Genomic DNA, 6534 nt, shown 5'->3' on the forward strand with positions numbered 1-6534 from the left:
GCGAAACTCCAAGCTGTCGGATCAAACCTTGACCTTGTCTCGTAATGGGCCAAGCCTCCTGGCCCAAGTCTAGCCGTAAGGGTATATGGGTCTATACCCCCACAGAACTGGAGAAGTCCATATGCACTTCCCCTCAGAGAAGGTATGCCACTATTTTACTGACCCTAACTATATCGTTGAAGAATCTAAGTGTTGACGGTCCTTAAGTATCAAATTTAATTATCAAATAAACGAAGAAAAGGATCCAAATGAAATCAACATCTAGACTTAAGGTTTTATCTAACAGAATTCCATGAGTTTTGGTGTTTCTCTATTTCTGCAGGGGGTTATCAGGAAATACGGAAGAAAGGCCCACACGTCGGGATTACATAGAGATATTAACGTGCCACGGGAAGGAAGCGGAGGCCGAACGGGGCTAGAGGCAGGGCGCCCGCCCTCCTGCCCTGGGCGCCCACCCTGACTTGGAGCCCAACGAGGACTCTTTCTCTCGGGAGATCTCCACCGACATAAAGGATCAAGAATAACCGTTCAATCATTGTCGGTTTGATCCGACGGCCCAGGTTCACTTGAGGGGACTATATAACCAGACCCCCTGGCCCCTGGAAGAGGCACCCCTTGATCATTATTCATAGACAGAGCAAAAGCTAGGGTTTAGAGATGAGAGCTCTCCTCTCTTCTCTAAACTAGAGTAGATCTAGATAGTAGCAAGATGGAGAGCGAAGGAGGATTAGAGGAGAGGCCGGCCTGTCGGTTCTTCCTTCGGTTGTACTTCGTCATGATCAAGCTCTAATCAAGCTTGCTCATGGGATGACTCTGGTAATCTACTTCTAATTCATTATGCAATTACTAATTATGTATGTTCTGGTTCACAACTCTTTTGAGTACTTTAATCTATAGGACGCTATAGGTGAGAGTTGTAGTATAGGTGTAAGCGTGGTGCTTAGACCTAGATTACTTGTGGATATCCCCTGTCTAGCTGGATCATGTGGTAGGCCGCGTAGGTGACAGTTACGTTGGTCCTCTGTAGTCCACCTCTCGTTAGCAGGACGGGTAGGGTTTATCGGCCTAAGGATAAGCATCCTTTGTGGTGTACTCTTATCACGTGGTTCGTCCCAGACATAGACATACCCCTTTGAAGTAGAGAAACCATAGTTATCCTCTCTATTCTGCTACCATCGCCCATATACTAGAATTGCTCTATTCTCTATTCCCATATTATCACTCACTGTTATCTTATCTTTAATATTATTCTTATTCGATTCTACCATCTTTCCTATTTACACCTATTTACTTATCCTGGTTAAGTTAGAGCGTAGATCAGTTCTCCGGTTTCCCTGTGGATACGATAAAACCTTTAACCGGGTAAAAGCTATAACGGTATCCGCGCTCTTGCGGATTATCTGTGTGCATATAAATACCATAGTACACTCTAGTGCCATGCTGGGGATGACAACCTAGTATTCAAGTGGTGTTAGCAAGTGTCAACAAGCATTTTTGGCGCCATTGCCGGGGAAACGGTTGATGAGTTGACTACGAACTAGCTTAATCATTTTATAAAAAAATAAAAAAAATATTTTCCTTTTATCCTTTGTCTCATCTCTGCTAATCTTTCTTCTTATCTAATCCTTGTTCTCTGGTCTATCATGAATTCAAACATATCTATCTATGAATTTCATAGACCTACGGGCACACATCTCGAACCACCAAAATCATCAAAGCCTATCATAGCATCTTGTTTTGAGATAGACCCCGAATACATAGAATTTGTTCAAAAACAACCTTTCTCAGGAGAAGGTGAGGAAAACCCATACACACACCTAAGAGAGTTTTATCGAGCCTGTGACCTCCTTCACATAGAAGGAATGTCCGATGAGACCCTCAAATGGAAGCTCTTTCCGTTCTCTTTAACGGGAAAAGCTAGACATTGGTACAAACTCAAAGTAGAGAGTGTTCATGGAGATTGGAAGGAGTTATATAGTAGTTTTCTTTCTAAATATTTTCCAATCTCTAAAGTGGCGGAACTTCGGTGTGAGATTATTTCTTTTAGACAACTGGAAGAAGAATCTCTTAGAAAATCATGGGACCGCTTTATTAACCTTACTCTCACTGGCCCAAAGCTTTCTATTCTAGAAGAAGTTCTTCTAATTCACTTTTTTGAGGGCCTTAGTAGGGAAAATAAGCAAACCTTGAATACAGCCTCTAGAGGATCCTTCTATCACCTACCTGCTAGTGAAGCTTGGAATTTGATTGATTTATTAAGTGGAAAGTCTCCTAGCTTTTATATCCCTGAGAAAGAGACAGAACCAGTTCCTAGACAAGAAGAAGAAGTTTCGATAGCCAGATCACAACCACTTCAATTCCAAACTTTAGCTATCGATCCTAAACCATCAATACCCCAAAATTCTCCAAGGGAGGAAGGAATTCCGACCTTAAATCTTTCAGATGCTGATAGTTTAGACTTCTGGTTCCATAAGAGACCTTCAAGCAGGGATAATTCAAATCCTCGCAATAATGGTTCTCTTAGAGAATGTCCTGGTTCCTGTTATGAAGAAGTCGAGGATGACACATCAAGTAAAGGAGAGCTAAGCCATATTGAAAATTCTAACACCTCCCCTTTCCTGATCACAAGTTCTAAATGGCTAGAATGCATAGAATGGATGGATAAGGAAGAAGCCTTAATGAATTCTGACTTTGGTTCAATTTCAAATGGTGAGTTCTTGACTCCCTTTGAAGATGGGATTCATCCAACTATAGAAGAGGACATAAGTGAGACCAATCCAAGAGGAACTCTGAACATTCAGATTGGAGACGAAGATAACATTAATGAGCATGGAATTTATTTCATAGCCACTTTGTTTACTCCATGCTCATATGCAACATCTTCCCGATCTATTGGTCTCTCCAACATCACCACATTTGAGATCTCCAACCCCCTCTTCCTTTCTATTTATAAAAACTTTAAAAGGGCGGTTGTCGATGCATATGTCTATAATAAATATTGCAGATCCCGTTGAGTTGATCTTGATTTAGGTCAGCGTTGGAAGGGAAACCACTTCACCGACATAAATTGTTGGTTTCCCAAGGACAAGCTTAGTGTCCTAAAATAAGCACTGATCAGATCGTAACATGAGTTTTTAATTATTTGCAACATTACCTTGTGTATCGAGCATATAAGGATAATTGTAAAAATATTCCTTCGGGTATTCTTGTCACTAACCTTTACAGGATTGGAGCAAGAAGATCGGATGAATGACAAGCACAAGGTATGTCCAACCAATCATCATAAAACATTGGATTAAATTCATCCAAACTTGAATTCTGCAAAATTCAAGCTTGGGGGAGTACTTTTCATAAAAACATCCTTTGCCATGTTGCTATGTTGGTTGTCCCCACCTTTAAGACATGCTCAATTTGTTAAATACTAATCACACTACTTCATCTCCACTTGAGTAGATCTCTATAAATGTTGTCATGCTACCTTTGTCTATTTACTAGTAAGTGTTAGTTTGGAAGTACTACACATACTTCTATTGGCTTTTAAATTAAGCATGGTGCTTAGGTTAAACAGCCTTCCTTAATCTGATTAGACATGGAGTCTAGTTCGGTTATTGAACTAAAAACTGCTTGTGTAGACATTGGTATATTTTTGTCGGACTAACCCCTGCAGAAAAACTTTCAATATCGATTTGGGAAGTCCTGAGATAAACTCACATCAGAGACGAAGAGAGTGACACATGAAGTTTAACAATTTGCACAAGAAGAACATAGCTCATTCATCATAGAGAGATGATCCATGGAGAGTGCCACAAACACGATGCACAACCGCTAAGAAAGAAAAGCTTCCACAAGGTGATATTGTACCATCACTCTTCAAGCAAGGTAACATCTTAAGGTACTTGACTATCACTTTTATAAGCTTCTCCTTGGTTCTGGCGTTCATATAAATAAAAGAGACAAACATGTATGATTTACAACTCTAGATTAACCAACCCAACTGATTCAACATGTTTAGTCCTTTAATCCTTGTTCTTATTACTACCTCCATGATCCCACATGAGCTAAAATGTTACACATTCAATCATTGAGAGATATAAAGAAAAAGACATATACATAGATTATCTTTCCATAAGGTTGAGCGATCTGATCTGACAAATGTTATAAGTGCTACACTCATGAACTTTTCATCCATCAACTTTTGTCTTGCTCACTATGCTTAGGGTTAGAGAAGAACAAATACACTTTAGGTTCTGTTGGTGTTTTCCACCAACAGGACCCATGCACTTGATCTCTGCCTTGTCTCTATGAGCAGGTACACTTTGAGCAAAACACTAAGGAGTTTTATAACTCTCAGACTCTACCAATTGAAGGACCTGGATCTACGAGCACAAACACACTGAGGAGATTACTGCCAACGCCGCACTTCGAACTGCTGGGCAAACGAAGAACATGGGTGACACCGTATCAAGAGGTGCAGACGTCAAGGCCCGCACCTGAATCAAATGACGCACCTGAAGAATGAACACGGTGAGAAGTCTTGTTAAGAAGACGTAAAACATTGAACCCTCGCCGAAAGGTAAGATCAGTAGTTATCCATATTTATCCTTTCTGCATTCCCTTTTCCCTTTAATTATTTACTTTCCTTAAATAGATTATTAGTTAATCATGCTATCTTGAAAAGAAAATAAAAATGTTAAAAAATACTAAGCCCCTTGTGAGTATACGAGTGGCATAAAACCCATAAGTACCTTCACTGTGGTGGCATAAAAATAAAATAAATATTTCTTTTCTGCTTTATAAAATGAAAATATAAAAATAGTTAGTAATATTTATTGAGGAAGCTCAACATGATGAAGGCTAGATATTTATGCTAACACTTAATTAGTTCCATAAGCTTTGTTGTCTATTTGAGCTCCACATAATTTAAGAATCAAGAAGATTAGCAGATGGTGGACATTCTAATCGCTGTTAGAATGCTGCTGACTTTCAAATACACCTCTGCCACCTGCTAGCTACATCAAGAGAAATTACGTCAAAATTCAGCTTGGGGGAGAGCACCCCCATTTATCTCGCTAAGTATTTCAACCTATCTTTATACTTATATTATATTAGAATATTAAAATACATAAACTATGAAAAACCAAATAAAGATTTTGTGCTTATATATATCTTTTGCTTAGTGTGTTTAATAAATAAATAAAGTGGCTATGCTAATCTGAATCTTAATAATAAAACTCTAGCATGGATATCATGAATAGTTGCTCTGCCTAATTTGCAAATTTGAAGTTCTCTCTCAAGTTTAGACATAACTGTTATAATTTAAAGCTTGCTCTAGATCTAAACTTGTGGGATAAAAACTTGAACTGAAATCTAAGTTGTTAACGGATATGGTATGGGAAGGTTGAGCTGCTGTTTATCTGTTCCTAGAGATGCTTGAATTCTGGAGAATTTTATCTTTGAAAAATCTTTAAAATATTGCATGATGAGTTCCTGTATGATGAAAGTTTAAATTCCTACCACAGCCATATATACATGCTTGCTAGACTTTGAGCCACACATTTACTATTTACTGCTTATGAGCATTGAGTGTAGTCAAGCTGTGTAGACCCTTAGGAGCTTGTCATGTGGTTAAATCAAGATTTCACTTGCACATTCACTCATATATGCTACTTCTACTCCGGAAGTACCATCCACATATATCCACTCATTTCCATCTCCAGAACCACCCAAAAATATTCTACTCCTAATCCGGGAGAGAATAACCAAAAATATTTTTGTTTTTCCTTGTGAAATAAATGCTCAAGTTATCTTGTTACTACCACTTTCTATATTATCTCATGAGATGAGTGCTCTAAAAAAAGGAGAGAAAAAATATACGAGGAAATAAAAAGGGGCAAGTGCCCGGAATCTCGAAAGAAAAGAAAAAGAGTGAGACGAGAGGTAAAAATGGACAAGTGTCCGACAGTAGAATTAGGGGTACAGGATACCCACCTGAGTGGAAAGAAAAAAAATGAAAGATAGAGCATCTCATTCTCCTCATAAAGTTTCAAAAAGCAAGGAAGGTATGTATCCCCTCAAAAGAGCAAAAGTAGAATTAGACTTCCACCATTGTTATCACCATCATCACCATACACCATTCATTCGCCACACATGCACATCTTGATTTGACTTATTGACTTGTTTCTCTGGATCCATGGTTTGACTATGCAATAAATGTCTTGTAAGTATGTATTAGCTGTCTCCCACCTATGAGCTCCAGATATTAAAGCCTTATTAGAGTAGGGTGAGAGAGAAGGCAATGTCACTATGCCTTATACCACAAATACCACATATCTTGAGAGAAGGCATATACCATCACTACCTTGGTAAGGATCCAGAAATACCAGAAAAGAGAGATTTAGAGAGTCATACAAGGAATCTCTGAGTTTTATTTGAAAATCTGCAAAAACTCTAGAGCTATAGGTGATCAAGAATAAGAGACATGGCACTTGGCTAGACTGTTCTATCTTTTAACTACTCAAGACAGAAGTGACGGTT

The sequence above is a fragment of the Sorghum bicolor genome, chromosome 9 (assembly GCF_000003195.3).
Source record: "Sorghum bicolor cultivar BTx623 chromosome 9, Sorghum_bicolor_NCBIv3, whole genome shotgun sequence".
NCBI classification, from domain to species: Eukaryota; Viridiplantae; Streptophyta; class Magnoliopsida; order Poales; family Poaceae; genus Sorghum; species Sorghum bicolor.